This window comes from Lagenorhynchus albirostris, chromosome 11 (assembly GCF_949774975.1).
Source record: "Lagenorhynchus albirostris chromosome 11, mLagAlb1.1, whole genome shotgun sequence".
Lineage (NCBI taxonomy): Eukaryota > Metazoa > Chordata > Mammalia > Artiodactyla > Delphinidae > Lagenorhynchus > Lagenorhynchus albirostris.
Window position 1 is genome coordinate 78,214,389 of NC_083105.1, and position 16,697 is coordinate 78,231,085.

General features: G+C 41.2%; 1 protein-coding gene across 2 annotated transcripts in view; it reads right to left on the reverse strand.

Moving 5' to 3' along the window:
• The window catches only part of RESF1 (retroelement silencing factor 1), a 35,432-nt gene extending 20,047 nt beyond the window's left edge, over nt 1-15,385 (reverse strand). Inside the window, exons 1-2 of one of the 2 annotated variants that reach the window (XM_060166603.1) lie at nt 15,308-15,385; nt 13,868-13,960 (exon numbers count right to left, since the gene is read on the reverse strand). The gene's annotated coding sequence lies outside the window, so the exon portion shown is untranslated. Of the gene's footprint in view, nt 1-13,867; nt 13,961-14,879; nt 15,091-15,307 lie in introns of those variants that run through there. The other variant, XM_060166604.1, reaches the window with a different exon arrangement.
• Between the last annotated feature and the right edge of the window lie 1,312 nt (nt 15,386-16,697).

A 16,697-nucleotide genomic window follows, 5' to 3' on the forward strand; every position in this document is an offset into this window, starting at 1 on the left:
GGAGAGGAGCTGGAGGTTGAATCAATCATCAATGGCCAGTGATTTAATCAATCATGACTGTGTAAAGAGGTCTCCATAAAAACCCCAAAGTACAGGGTTGGGGAGCTTCAGGGTTGATGAACACATGATCTGGGGAGAAGTGGCATGGAAGCTCCACATCCCTTTCTCCCATGTACTTCACCCTACACATCTCTTCCATCTGGTTGATGATTCCTATTGTTAAAAAAAAAAAAAAAACAGGCCCTAGGTTGGAGCCACTTGCCCCCAGGACAAAAAACTAAGATTTAATTGCAGTTTCAAAATCTCCCAGGACTTAAATTTCTGGAATTTCCTTGTCAGAACTAGTGAGGTAACCTTGCCTGAAACAATACTTTCTTTTCTTTTGCTAATAACCTCCTTCTCTGGCCCCGGTTTCTATAAAAGGCTTCCATTCTGTACAGCTCCTCGAGCTCCAATTTACTCTCAATTCATGAATTGTTGAAAAAAGCCAATTAGTTCCTCAAATTCACTCAGTTGAGTACTGTGTAACAGTATCCTTTAATATCCTTTGCAATAAACCAGTAATCTAGTAAGTAAAATGTTGCTCTGAGTTCTGTAAGCCTCTCTAGCAAATTAATTGAACAGAGGTGGGGTGTCTTAGAACCTCTTACCAATCAATCAGAAATACAGGCATCAACCTGGGCTTGAGACTGGTGTCTGAAGTTCAAGGAGAGGGTTGGGGACAGACTCTGGGAGGGCTCACACCAAGGAGTACTTCCCAGAACTTCTGCTGCCAGTATCCTTTTCCCCACGATGAAACAGCGCCACCCCCAGCCTCTGCAGGACACCCTCCAATACTAGCAGACATTGAGGAGCTGCCAGGGTTCCTGTTGAATTTCCTGAACACAGTGGACCAGCCACTGGCCGTGGGGTCCAGAGTGGAGAGGGGATTAAGAGCGCTACTTAAAGGAGCTCCAGAGACGGGCGCGAGCTGCGGCGATCAGCGAGGACCCCAGAAACGGGCATGAGACGCTAAGGCTGCTGCTGCTGCTGCTGCCACCAAGAGGCCTGTGTACGAGCACAGGTCACTATCCCTACCTCCCCTCCCGGGAGCCTGTGCAGCCCACCACTACCAGGGTCCCGGGATCCAGGAACAACTTCCCTGGGAGAATGCACAGGGCACCTCAGGCTGGTGCAACGTCCCGCTGGCCTCTGCTGCCTCTACAGCCGCAGACTCGCCCCGCATCCTAACCCCTCCCTCCTCCTGGGCTGAGTGCGCCAGAGCCCCCGAATCAGCTGCTCCTTCAACCCTGTCCTGTCTGAGCGAAGAACAGACGCCCTCCGGCGAACTACACGCAGAGGCGGGACCAAATCCAAAGCTGAACCCCCGGGAGCTGTGTGAACAAAGAAGAAAAAGGGAAATTTCTCCCAGCAGCCTCAGGAGCAGCGGATTAAATATCCACAGTCAACTCGATGTACCTGCATCTGTGGAATACCTGAATAGACAACGAATCATCCCAATTTGAGGAGGTGGACTTTGAGAGCAAGATTTATTATTTTTTCCCCTTTTCCTCTTTTTGTGATGTGAGCCGTGTGGATGAAAGGCTCTTGGTGCTGCAGCCAGGAGTCAGTGCTGTGCCTCTGAGGTGGGAGAGCCAACTTCAGGACACTGGTCCACAAGAGACCTCCCAGCTCCACATAATATCAAACAGAAAAAATCTTCCAGAGATCTCCATCTCAACACCAGCACCCAGCTTCACTCAATGACCAGCAAGCTACAGTGCTGGACACCCTATGCCAAACAACTAGCAAAACAGGAACACAACCCCACCCATTAGCAGAGAGGCTGCCTAAAATAATAATAAGTCCACAGACACCCCAAAACACACCAACAGACGTGGAATTGCTCACCAGAAAGACAAGATCCAGCCTCATCCACCAGAACACAGGCACTAGTCCCCTCCACCAGGAAGCCTAACACAACCCACTGAACAAACCTTAGCCACTGGAGACAGACACAAAAACCAATGGGAACCACGAACCTTCAGCCTGCAGAAAGGAGACCCCAAACACAGTAAGACAAGCAAAATGAGAAGACAGAAAAACACACAACAGATGAAGGAGCAAGGTAAAAACCCACCAGACCTAACAAATGAAGAGGAAATAGGCAGTCTACCTGAAAAAGAATTCAGAATAATGGTAGTAAAGATGATCCAAAATCTTGGAAATAGAATAGACAAAATGCAAGAAACATTTAACAAGGACCTAGAAGAACTAAAGATGAAACAAGCAATGATGAACACCACAATAAATGAAATTAAAAGTACTCTAGATGGGATCAATAGCAGAATAACTGAGGCAGAAGAACGGATAAGTGACCTGGAAGATAAAATAGTGGAAAGAACTACCGCAGAGCAGAATAAAGAAAAAAGAATGAAGAGAACTAAGGACTGTCTCAGAGACCTCTGGGACAACATTAAACGCACCAACATTTGAATTAAAGGGGTTCCAGAAGAAGAAGAGAAAAAGAAAGGGTCTGAGAAGATATTTGAAGAGATTAGAGTTGAAAACTTCCCTAATATGGGAAAGGAAAGAGTTAATCAAGTTAATCCAAGGAGAAACACGCCAAGACACATATTAATCAAACTGTCAAAAATTATATACAAAGAAAACATATTAAAAGCAGCAAGGGAAAAACAACAAATAACACACAAGGGAATCCCCATAAGGTTAACAGCTGATCTCTCAGCAGAAACTCTGCAAGCCAGAAGGGAGTGGCAGGACATATTTAAAGTGATGAAAGGGAAAAACCTACAACCAAGATTACTCTACCCAGTATGGATCTCATTCAGATTCCACAGAGAAATTAAAACCTTCACAGACAAGCAAAAGTTATGAGAATTCAGCACCAGCAAACCAGCTTTACAACAAATGCTAAATGAACTTCTCTAGGCAAGAAACACAAGAGGAGGAAAAGACCTACAATAAATAACCCAAAACAATTAAGAAAATGGGAATAGGAACATACATATCGATAATTACCTTACATATAAATGGATTAAATGTTCCCACCAAAAGACACAGACTGGCTGAAAGGATACAAAAACAAGACCCATATATATGCTGCCTACAAGAGACCCACTTCAGACCTAGGGACACATATAGACTGAAAGTGAGGGGATGGAAAAAGATATTCCATTCAAATGGAAATCAGATGAAAGCTGGAGTAGCAATTCTCACTTTCAGACAAAATAGACTTAAAAAAAAAGGCTATTACAAGAGACAAAGAAAGACACTACATAATGATCAAGAGATCGATCCAAGAAGAAGATATAACAATTGTAAATATTTATGCACCCAACATAGGAGCACCTCAATACATAAGGCAAATACTAACAGCCATAAAAGGGGAAATCGACAGTAACACATTCATAGTAGGAGACTTTAACACCCCACTTTCACGAATGGACACATCATCCAAAATGAAAATAAATAAGGAAACACAAGCTTTAAATGATACATTAAACAATATAGACTTAATTGGTATTTATAGGACATTCCATCCAAAAACAGAATACACATTTTTCTCAAGTGCTCATGGAACATTCTCCAGGATAGATCATATCTTGGATCACAAATCAAGCCTTGGTAAGTTTAAGAAAATTGAAATTGTATCAAGTATCTTTTCCGACTACAACGCTATGAGACTAGATATCAATTACAGGAAAAGATCTGTAAAAAATACAAACACATGGAGGCTAAACAATACACTACTTAATAACGAACTGAGCACTGAAGAAATCAAAGAGGAAATAAAAAAATACCTAGAAACAAATGACAATGGAGACACAATGACCCAAAACCTATGGGATGCAGCAAAAGCATTTCTAAGAGGAAAGTTTATAGCAATACAATCCTACCTTAAGAAACAGGAAACATCTCTAATAAACAACCTAACCTTGCACCTAAAGCAATTAGAGAAGAACAAAAAAACCCCAAAGTTAGCAGAAGGAAAGAAATCATAAAAATCAGAGCAGAAATAAATGAAAAAGAAATGAGGGAAACGATAGCAAAAATCAATAAAACTAAAAGCTGGTTCTTTGAGAAGATAAACAAAATGGATAAACCATTAGCCAGACTCATCAAGAAAAAAAGTGAGAAGACTCAAATCAGTAAAATTAGAAATGAAAAAGAAGAAGTAACAAGTGACACTGCAGAAATACAAAAGATCATGATAGATTACTACAAGCAACTCTATGCCAATAAAATGGACAACCTGGAAGAAATGGACAAATTCTTAGAAATGCACAACCTGCCAAGACTGAATCAGGAAGAAATAGAAAATATGAACAGACCAAGCACAAGCACTGAAATTGAAATCTTCCAACAAACAAAAGCCCAGGACCAGATGGCTTCACAGACAAATTCTGTCAAACATTTAGAGAAGAGCTAACACCTATCCTTCTCAAACTCTTCCAAAATACAGCAGAGGGAGAAACACTCCCAAACTCATTCTACGAGGCCACCATCACCTTGATACCAAAACCAGACAAGGATGTCACAAAGAAAGAAAACTACAGGCCAATATCACTGATAAACATAGATGCAAAAATCCTCAACAAAATACTACCAAACAGAATCCAACAGCACATTAAAAGGATCATACACCATGATCGAGTGGGGTTTATTCCAGGAATGCAAGGATTCTTCAATATACGCAAATCAATCAAGGTGATACACCATATTAACAAATTGAAGGAGAAAAACCATATGATCATCTCAATAGATGCAGAAAAAGCTTTCAACAAAATTCAACACCCATTTATGATAAAAACCCTGCAGAAAGTAGGCATAGAGGGAACTTTCCTCCACATAATAAAGGCCATATATGACAAACCCACAGCCAATATCGTCCTCAATGCTGAAAAACTGAAACCATTTCCACTAAGATCAGGAACAAGACAAGGTTGCCCACTCTCGCCACTCTTATTCAACATAGTTTTGGAAGTTTTAGCCACAGCAATCAGAGAAGAAAAGGAAATAAAAGGAATCCAAATTGGAAAAGAAGAAGTAAAGCTGTCACTGTTTGCAGATGACATGATACTATACATACAGAATCCTAAAGATGCTACCAGAAAACTACTAGAGCTAATCAATGAATTTGGTAAAGTTGCAGGATACATAATTAATGCACAGAAATCTCTGGCATTCTTATACACTAATGATGAAAAATCTGAAAGTGAACTCAAGAAAACACTCCCATTTACCATTGCAACAAAAAGAATAAAATATCAGGAATAAACCTACCTAAGGAGACAAAAGACCTGTATGCAGAAAATTATAAGACAGTGATGAAAGAAATTAAAGATGATACAAATAGATGGAGAGATATACCATGTTCTTGGATTAGAAGAATCAACATTGTGAAAATGACTCTACTACCCAAAGCAATCTACAGATTCAATGCAATCCCTATCAAACTACCACTGGCATTTTTCACAGAACTAGAACAAAAAATTTCACAATTCGTATGGAAACACAAAAGACCCTGAATAGCCAAAGCAATCTTGAGAACGAAAAACAGAGCTGGAGGAATCAGGCTCCCTGACTTCAGACTATACTACAAAGCTACAGTAATCAAGACAGTATGGTACTGGCACAAAAACAGAAATACAGATCAATGGAACAGGATAGAAAGCCCAGAGACAAACCCACGAACATATGGTCACCTTATCTTTGATAAAGGAGGCAGGAATGTACAGTGGAGAAAGGACAGCCTCTTCAATAAGTGGTGCTGGGAAAACTGGATAGGTATATGTAAAAGTATGAGATTAGAACATTCCATAACACCATATACAAAAATAAACTCAAAATGGATTAAAGACTAAATGTAAGGCCAGAAACTATCAAACTCTTAGAGGAAAACATAGGCAGAACACTCTATGACATAAATCACAGTAAGATCCTTTTTGACCCACCTCCTAGAGAAATGGAAATAAAAACAAAATAAACAAATGGGACCTAATGAAACTTCAAAGCTTTTGCACAGCAAAGGAAATCATAAACAAGACCAAATGACAACCCTCAGAATGGGAGAAAATATTTGCAAATGAAGCAACTGACAACGGATTAATCTCCAAAATTAAAAGTAGCTCATGCAGCTCAACAAAAAAACAAACAACTCAATCCAAAATTGGGCAGAAGACCTAAATAGACATTTCTCCAAAGAAGATATACAGTTTGCCAACAAACACATGAAAGAATGCTCAACATCATTAATCACTAGAGTAATGCAAATCAAAACTACAATGAGATATCATCTCACACCAGTCAAAATGGCCACCATCAAAAAATCTAGAAACAATAAATGCTGGAGAGGGTGTTGAGAAAAGGGAACACTCTTGCACTGCTGTTGGGAATGTGAATTGGTACAGCCACTATGGAGAACAGTATGGAGGTTCCTTAAAAACTACAAACAGAATTACCATATGACCCAGCAATCCCACTACTGGGCATATACCCTGAGAAAACCATAATTCAAAAAGAGTCATGTACCAAAATGTTCATTGCAGCTCTATTTACAATAGCCAGGAGATGGAAGCAACCTAAGTGTCCATCATCGGATGAATGGAAATAGAAGATGTGGCACATATATACAATGGAATATTACTCAGCCATAAAAAGAAACGAAATTGAGTTATTTGTAGTGAGGTGGATGAACCTACAATCTGTCATACAGAGTGAAGTAAGTCAGAAAGAGAAAGACAAATACCGTATGCTAACACATATATATGGAATCTAAGAAAATAAAAAACGTCATTAAGAACCTAGGGGTAGATGGGAATAAAGACACAGACCTACTAGAAAATGGACTTGAGGATATGGGGAGGGGTAAGGGTAAGCTGTGACAAAGTGAGAGAGTGGCAGGGACATATATACACTACCAAACGTAAAACAGATAGCTAGTGGGAAGCAGCCGCATAGCACAGGGAGATCAGCTTGGTGCTTTGTGACCACCTAGAGGGGTGGGATAGGGAGGGTGGGAGGGAGGGAGACGCAAGAGGGAAGAGATATGGGAACATATGTATATGTATAACTGATTCACTTTGTTATAAAGCAGAAACTAACACACCATTGTAAAGCAATTTTACTCCAATAAAGATGTAAAGAAAAAAAAAAAAAAGGAGAGGGTTGGTCCTGGGAACCTCCAATCTGTACCCAGTCAGAAGCACAGGTGACAGTATAGGCTTGTGCATGTGAAGTGGGGGGTGAGGCAACTTGTGGGACTGAGGCTTCAACCTGTGGAATCTGCTGGCATTTCTGGGTAGATAGTGTCAGAACTGAGTTTGTAACAGGTAAGAGCCAAATCTAACTACATGTTGGATCTGGTTCTTTTACTTTATTTAACCTTTGTTTTCCACTGCTTTTTTTCACTAAAAGGATAATGTCTATACATAATGGCCTGTCTCAGGGAACCCTACCCCTGAATGTTAAGTGTCCAGACCCTGTCCACCTGTGGATGGCTGCAAGAAAGAAGAAATTAACACATCCCCTCCCTGAGGCTTGCCATTCCAGGGGATATTTGCAAAACTTATGGCCTTTTTACTTCACTTCCTCATCTCCCCGTCTCTGTTCTATGAACGAAACTGGCATCCAAACCCCAACAAGATGGTTCTTTTGAGACACTAGTCTGCCATCTTTTCCGTCTGCCGGCTTTCGGAATTAAGTCATATTCCTTCCCTCAACACCTCGTCTCCCGATTTACTGGCCTGTCGTGCAGCAAGTAGAGGGAGTTTGGACTTGGTGACAAGTTGAATTGTAGGACACCCAACTGATGTCCCCAGAGAACTGCTTGTTGGTAGTACGGTGGGGATCCCCCCACACAAACACACACACTGGAATTGGGTGCAGAGAATCCCAAAAGACACACTGACCAAAAATGACTCAAGAAGATACAGGAAATCAGAACAGACCCATAAAGAAATTGAATTAGTAACCAAAAAACAACCCAAAAAGAAATGGTTAGGCCCAGATGGCTTTCTGGTGATTCATGCCAAAAATTTAAACATTTAAAACCCACTCTACAAACTCTTCTAAAACATAAATGAGGGAATACTCCCCAAATCAATTTTGAGGCCAATACTAAAATCAGAAAATAAATAAATACATAAAATCACAATAAAACTACAGACCATGGGCTTCCCTGGTGGCGCAGTGGTTGAGAGTCCACCTGCAGATGCAGGGGACATGGGTTCGTGCCCCAGTCCGGGAGGATCCCACATGCCCCGTAGCGGCTGGGCCTTTGAGCCATGGCTGCTGAGCCTGCGAGTCCAGAGCCTGTGCTCCGCGGTGGGAGAAGCCACAGCAGTGAGAGGCCCGCATACCGCAAAAAAAAAAAAGAAAAGAAAAAAAGAACTACCGAACAATCTGTTATGAATATAGATGCAAAAATCTTCAACAAAATACTAGCGAACCAAATATAACAGCATATAAAAGTAAGTATATGCCATGACCAACTGGTACTTTCCCAGAAATGCAAGATTGATTTTTTTATTTTTTATGTTGAACCAATGTCATATAACACATCAATAGAATAAAGGACACAAACAACATGATCATCTCAAGCACATGTAGAAAAAGCATCTACTACGACTGAAATTAAATGCATCCTAAAATCCAACACCCTTTCAGATAAAAACACTAAAACTAGAAACAAAGGGGAACTTCCTCAACTGGGTAAAAGACATCTACAAAAAAGCCACAGCTTTAAAGCCTGTTTTTCCCTTTACAAGATCCGGAACAAGACAAGGATATCTGCTCTTGCCACTTCCATTCAACATTGTAGGAGGGGTTCTAGCCATGGCACTTGGCAAAAAGAAAAAAAATAAAAGACATCCAGATTGGAAATTAAGAAATAAAACTACCTCTACTTACAGATGGCATCATCTTGTATATAGGAAGTTGTAAGGAATCCAACTAATAAAAAACTAGAACTAGTTTGACTAGGTCGCCTAGTACAAGTTCAATATACAAAAACCAAATTTATTTCTATACAACAATCTAGAAAACAAGTCCATTTACAGTAACAGCAAAAAGAAAGAAATACTTTGGAATAAATTTAACGAAAAGTGAAAATTGTACACTCTGAATATTTCAAAACATTGCCAAAAGAAATTAAAGACCTAAATAAATGGAAACACATCCCACATTCATAGACTGCAAGATTTGATACTCTCAAGGTGGCACTACTCCTCAAATTGGTCTACAGATTCATTACAACCCTTACCAAAGTCCCAGATGTCTTCTTTGCAGAAATTGAGAACCTGACCCTAAAATTGATTTTGAGAAAAAGTATAAAGTTGAAGGACTCACACTTACCAATTTCAAAACTTTAAACTACAAAGCTAGAGTAAACTGCTACAGGGTCTTTGGTGGGGCCTTATGCCAACGGGTATTTCCCAGAACTGCTACTGCCAACGTCCTTGTCCCCGTGAGCCACAGCAACCCCCCCCAACATCTGCAGGAGAACCTCCACTACCAGCAGATCTTAAAATAGTAATTGCAAATTAATAAGAAGAGCTACCACTGAGCAAGGCCGCACATCACACTGGGAGGCTTTTTAGCTTTTTTGCGCTCTCTCTAATGGTACTGATGATCTTGCAAGGCTTCCTTCCTTGTACCTTGAACCTCTGTGGTTTCCAGTGATGCTGCTGCCCATCTGAAAGGACCTGATGAGAAGGGGAAGAGCCAGCAGTCACACCATCGGGACACTCAGGCAAAATATGGAGATACTCACATGGCAAAAAACTACAGCCTCCTTCCAACAGCTATGTGAGTGAGCCATCTTGGAAGCAAATCCCTGAGCCTCAGTTAGGCCTTCAAAAACTGTATGCAGCTCCTGCCAATATCTTGACAGCAGCCTCATGAAAAGCCCTGAGCCAGAACCACTCAGCTAAGCCATTCCCTGATTCCTGACCCACAGTAGTAACTATATGAGATAATAACTATTCGCTGTTTTAAGCCACTAATATTTGGGGTAATTATGCAACAACTAATTATAATAACTAATACCAATGGCTAAAAAAACCCCCAAAAACTAGAGTAAACAAAGTCATGTGGGACTGAACTAGGATAGACAATGATCAATGGAATAGAATCCAAAAACAAACCCTCATATATATGATCACTAGGAAGAAACTAGAATCCAGAATATATAAAGAACTTTTACACCTCAATAATATAAAAACAACTTGAATTTAAAGTTAACAGAGGTTTTGAATAGACAGGTTTTCCAAAGATATACAAATAGGCAATATGCACAAAAAGATGCTCAACATCATTAATAAAATCACAGGATGCCACTTAATGCTCACTATGATAGCTACAATCAAAAAGACAAGTGTTAATAAGGATGTGGACAAACTGGAACTCCTATGCATTGCTGTTACTACTGAGAATGTATATGGTTCATCAAAAACAGTCTGGCAATTTCTCAAAAGGTCAAAAATAGTTACCATATGATATGACAGAAAAATTCAACTCCTAGATATATACATACACGAATTGAAAATGTATGCCCATACAAACACTTGTACATGAATGCTCACAGCAACATTATTCAGAGTAGCCAAAAAGTGGAAACAATCCAAATGTGTGTTAACTGATGAAAGGAAAACAAAATGTGGCATAACCATACAATGGAATTATTACTTGCTAATAAAAAGGAATGAAATACATACATGCTTATCATGAATCAATCTTGAAAACATCATGCTAGGTGAGAAAAGAGTCATAAAAGATCACACATGACATCATCTATAAGAAGTGTTCAGAATACACAAATCTAGAGACAAACTAGATTAACGGTTGCCTGGAGATGCATGGGTTGGGGGAGAATGGAGAGTATAGAGAATATATGGAGAGTATAATGAGTAGAGATTCTTTTGGGGGGCAAGAATATGTTCTAAAAGTGATTGTGGTAATGCTTGCACACTATGTGAATATATGCAAAACCACTGTACACTGTAAGTGAATAAACTGAATTATATGAATATGATATATGAATTATATCTGTAAACTACAGTTTAAAAAAACAAAACATTTCCCAGTTGTTAGCACAGACATGGGCACATGACACGATAAGCACTAATATAATTATAGACCTGGCAGAGCAACCAGACAAAAGACATGCTCTGTGCAAGTTGAAGCTGACTGGCTATACACCTGGAGATGTTAGGGCTACCCAATGAAGGGGGAACTGTGCCTGAGAATGAAGTCAATGCCAAAGAAGACAGCAGAACTTCAAGACAGTGTCTCAAGTCTTTAAAACTTGCTTTCAGATTCAAATGTTGGATCCAGCCAAACCTGAAAGTCAAGCCACATGAACTTTTTTTTTTTAACACCTTTATTGGAGTACAATTGCTTTACAATGGTGTATTAGTTTCTGCTTTATAACAAAGTGAATCAGCTATACGTATACATATATCCCCATATCTCTTCCCTCTTGGTGTCTCCCTCCCATCCTCCCTATCCCACCCCTCTAGGTAGTCACAAAGCACTTCGCTGATCTCCCTGTGCTATGCGGCTGCTTCCCACTAGCTATCTATTTTACATTTGGTAGTGTATATAAAGTCAATTGTTACTCTCTCACTTCGTCCCAGCTTACCCTTCCCCCTCCCTGTGTCATCAAGTCCATTCTCTATGTCTGCGTCTTTATTCCTGTCCTGCCCTTAGGTTCTTCAGAAACATTTTTTTTTTTAGATTCCATATACATGTGTTAGCATACTCTGACTTATTTCACTCTGTATGAGACTCCAGGTCCATCCACCTCACTACAAATAACTCAATTTCATGTCTTTTTATGGCTGAGTAATATTCCATTGTATATATGTGCCACATCTTCTTTATTCATTCCTCTGTCGATGGACACTTAGGTTGCTTCCATGTCCTGGCTATCGTAAATAGCGCTGCAATGAACATTGTTGTACATGACTCTTTTTGAATTATGGTTTTCTCAGGGTAAATGCCCAGTAGTGGGATTGCTGGGTGGGATGGCAGTTCTATTTTTAGTTTTTTAAGGAACCTCCATACTGTTCTCCATAGTGGCTGTATCAATTTACATTCCCACCAACAGTGCAAGAGGGTTCCCTTTTCTCCACACCCTCTCCAGCATTTATTGTTTGTAGACTTTTTGATGGCCATTCTGACTGGTGTGAGGTGATACCTCATTGTAAGTATCACCTACATTTGCATTTCTCTAATGATTAGTGATGTTGAGCATCCTTTCTTGTGTTTGTTGGCAATCTGTATATCTTCTCACATGAACTCTTAAGTTATGTGATCCAATAAATTCTCTTTGGGGGCTTAAAAAAGTTTGCGTATGATTTTTTGTTTCTTGAAACCTAAGCGGACAATATAATTTCTTTAACCACAATTTTAACTACAAGTTAAGATTTTATTTACAAATGAAGTCTTGTAATTTAACACATCTCAAGAAAATCTTAGTGACTGTCATTAAATCTCTGCAATCACTTGAGACATTTACCTCAACAGGCTAGGCTCTAACACTGCCCTTCAATTTACAAGCACACTTAGGATATCAAGCATAGACACACTACATAGCTGTTTGTCAACAAAGCACTTAGAATTCTTCAAAGGTCCACAAGATTACATTTCTTTTTTTAAGACTGTACCTTTAGGGCTTCCCTGGTGGCGCAGTGGTTAAGAATCCTCCTGCCAATGCAGGGGACACGGCTTCGAGCCCCGGTCCAGGAAGATCCCACATGCCGCGGAGCAACTGAGTCGTGCACCACAACTACTGAGCATGCGCTCTAGAGCCCGCGAGCCACAACTACTGAGCCCGCATGCTATAACTACTGAAGTCCACGAGCCTAGAGCCTGTGCTCTGCGACAAGAGAAGCCAGCGCAATGAGAAGCCATAGCCGCAACTAGAGAAAGCCTGCGCAAAGCAACAAAGACCCAACACAGCCAAAAATTAATTAATTAATTAATTTAAAAAATACGGCTGCAGGTAAAAAACAGAGTTGTGTCTGGTACTTCCCTACAAAAACAGAACCTCCAACATCATCTACAGTCAAGGGTTTAATCAACACAAACTCGATAAATTGATTTAGCACTTAAATGAGCAAACTGAATCTCCTGTAAGACACTGTTAATTTTCTTAGGCCATAAAATATATTTCTTCTCATGACAACAGTTAAGATTTATTAAGCACTTACCATTTACCAGGAGCTCTTCCAAGTGTGTTCTATCTACCAAACTCATTAACTTATCACAACAATCCTGCGAGCTAGGTACTATGGTTACCCCCATTTCACAGAAGATGAGAAAACTGAGGCAGAGAAGTTAAATAATTCTCCCAAGGTTGCAGAGATGGCAAGTGGTAGAGCCAAAATCTGACGTTCAGCAGTCTGACTGCAGGGACCATGGTCTTAATCATTATAGATTTCCTAACACTACTTGGAGTTTACAGGATGGAAGCCCTGAAATGACCTCTTTGGCTTTATAGGTTTATATTTCAGGGAATGGTTCTCCCAGAGTTCTGCTCTGTGCTGCCTTCCTCCAACCCCATGTGCCACATATGATGAATTTAAAAAATAAAATAAGAAACAAACCATGTAGAGAATAATGTTAAGTAGACCTCTTCCTCGGTAACTTAGACCACAGTCACCTCACCATCATCTTCTATTCCTTTTCTTGCAAAGATGAACAGCTGAATTCTCCATGCTATGCCAACCATATTTCTCAAGCTTTGACGTCAAATCCACAGCATCCTATAGTTTAATATTTAACCAATGCTGATTCAACTTAATAATTTTGTTCCACAACAGATAAATTAGAGTAGACTACTTAGAGGAGACACGCTTACCTTTAAATATGATATTACTCATTCATTACTGTATATGTTCCCATTTCCTTCCAAACGTGTCAGTACCACTCCACAGTGTTTACTTCTTTGGTCCTAGGAACAGCAAGAAACACTTTATAACTGATAATAATTTAATATAAAACTTAAATATATAATATATAACTTAATACGAAAATTATAGTTGAATTTTATTTATATAAAGTTCACATTAAGTTTATAATAAAAATACACACTAATCTGTTTACTTGATATGACATTGCTGTGCAAACTGTTCCTTAAGGTTGCACCAAAAGCAAACTAAGTTTACTGAATTCTTATTAAGAAGGCAAAGTAACAGAAACAAACTGGGTCTGCCTTAAAATACCATTCACTTTTTAAGTGATAATTCACGTGCGCTCCTCCTGGGTCACTATTATTTTATCACGCTAAACAACACTTTAACTTAATTCTTTATTGGATTAGTAAACAAGAAGCCAACTATACAGTAAAAAAAAATAAGTAAAACCTTAACTCATGCATAATAATACTAAAACTTAACTGTGGTTTACAGCTAACGCATTAATCAGAAAAATCCCCAAACAAGCTCTGCGACCCGCCTATTTAAATGCACCCAAGCTCATCCCCATCACTTGCTGTTCTCTTTATTTTGATTACAGGCACTAGAAGTATTACAAATTGTTTTCAGTGAAACGATTCTCCGGAAGCTTGCTGAACTCAGGATCCTAAGGTCATCTGCTTAGGGAATTCGCGTCCCTCGAGAACATCTAAAATCTGTACGCATTTGTGCATTTAAAAATGCCTCGAGGGACTAACTATTGCAGAGGAACAGAAAACGTCTCCGGCACAAGCGCGTTCGCGGGCCACTTGGAGATGCAAGCGAAGCAATTCTGTTTCGGGAGGTTCTGCATAATGGGGGTGGGGAGGAAGAAAACACTAGAAAAATAAATGCAAAACAAAGATCTTTTTTTCAAGCCAGCGACAGGAAATCAATAACAACATAAGCCACTCTCACATCCAGCCTAACCAATCGCCTTGGAATTTAACAAAATGCGTCCTCGCAGTCTGCACCCGCGACCTCTACGGTGAAGAGTAAGGCGATCCACAGAAAACACACGGCGAGGCGCCGCCCTCTGGGTCAGGCTCTGAGTCCGCGGCTCCTCCGGGCCGGCCCCGCGCCGTGGGAGGGCAACGAGCCGAGCCCAGCGGGCCCGCCCAGCTCTGGGCGGCGGCCAGCGGGGCGCGTTCACCGTGGGCCCGAGGCCCGAGCCCCCGGAGCCCCTGCAGCCGCCACTCTGTCCCCGCCACAGAACAAAAGCGCTCACCGCCGCACGCCCAGCCCCGCCCGCAGACGCCTGGACTCCCGGTGCCCCCAGCCCAGCCAAGACCAGAGAAGATGTGCGAGTGCCGGCCGGGAACCAAGCCCCCCCACCCCCAACTCACCAACGGGCACACAACCCAGCCAGGGCGAGCGGAGGAAAACGCAGCGCCTGGCGGCCCCAGAGTTTAAGTCAACTCGGGTCCGCCTCCAGGGGCGGGTCGAGTTGGAGGCCCCGCTGCCGGAACAGTACAACCCCTCCTCGGGCGCAACGGCAGCTGCGAGACCCGGTCCCCGGCGCCGGGGTCCTAGTGCCGATCGGATGAAGTAGCGTCCGGGGCCAGCCCCGCCCCCCAGTCATCTCCCAAACTTGCAAAGCTAGTTCACGTATCTGAGGAAGAAAACTCCAGCAGTGGCTCTCCGCCTTTAACTTGCATCAGATTCTTTCGAAGGATTTGTTAAAAAGGGACTGAAGAGCACCACCTGCAAAATTGCCAATTCAGTAAGTCTAACTCCGGGCTGAAAATTTCTAACAAGGGGGAGCATCCATTAACGCAGAGAAACCTCCTAAAAGAAAAGGAAATAGACTCTTTTTGCTGGGGGATTTCTACAGGAGTAAGTTGTGAAAATTAATAAAGGGAAACCTCACCAAAATAGAGTTGGGAGGCCAGAAGGGGGAGCTCTCATGCAGTACAGTACCACTCCCAGTCAATTACAGAAGGAATTGTCAATTACAGGCCCCAAAGAGCAAGATGTACATTGCAGTTCATACAAGAAACAGACTACCCCAGCAACTCAGCCAATGAGAAACTGTCATCACCCTCACTTTTCACCATGCACTTTCCTTCATAAGAACCCCCCCAAATTCCTCCATTTTCTCTATAAAGTAACTTTCCTTTGTTTGTTGGACTTGCCTATGGCTTTTGCTATAGTTTGCTTGACCCAAATTGCAATTCGGTCACCAAGTGCAAACTGATACTGCTTGCCCCATGACAGGCCAATAAATCGAGAGACCAGGTGTTGGGGCAAGGAATAGCGACTTTATTCAGAAAGACAGCAGTCGGAGAAAATGGCAGACCAGTGTCCCAAAGAAACATCTTACCGGAGCTAGAATTCAAGCTTCTTTTAATACTAAAGGGGGAGGGGGTGTGGTTGGTTGTTGCAGACTTCTTGGTGCAGGCCAGACCCTGGAGGGGATGTGAGCATCCTTTCTTCTTGTATCTGTCCACAAAGGTCTGATCACCATGTTCCCGTAAACCTCCAACAAGACAAATGTTATTCTTTGTTCTGCAACTGTTTATCTCTATGTAAATGAAAAGTCTTATATCTTTAAAGGTCAAACCCAGAAGGCAGAGCCTTGAGAATGGCTATCAAGTACATTTCAGACTCTAGGCAACATTTTTTTGGACAAAGGTGCAGAACCAGCATGACTAAGCACAGGCAATGTGGCAACAGAGCGCAAAGGTTAGAGCTAAAGGTATCAGGTTTGTTCTTCTCTGTTACAATTCCCGAAAA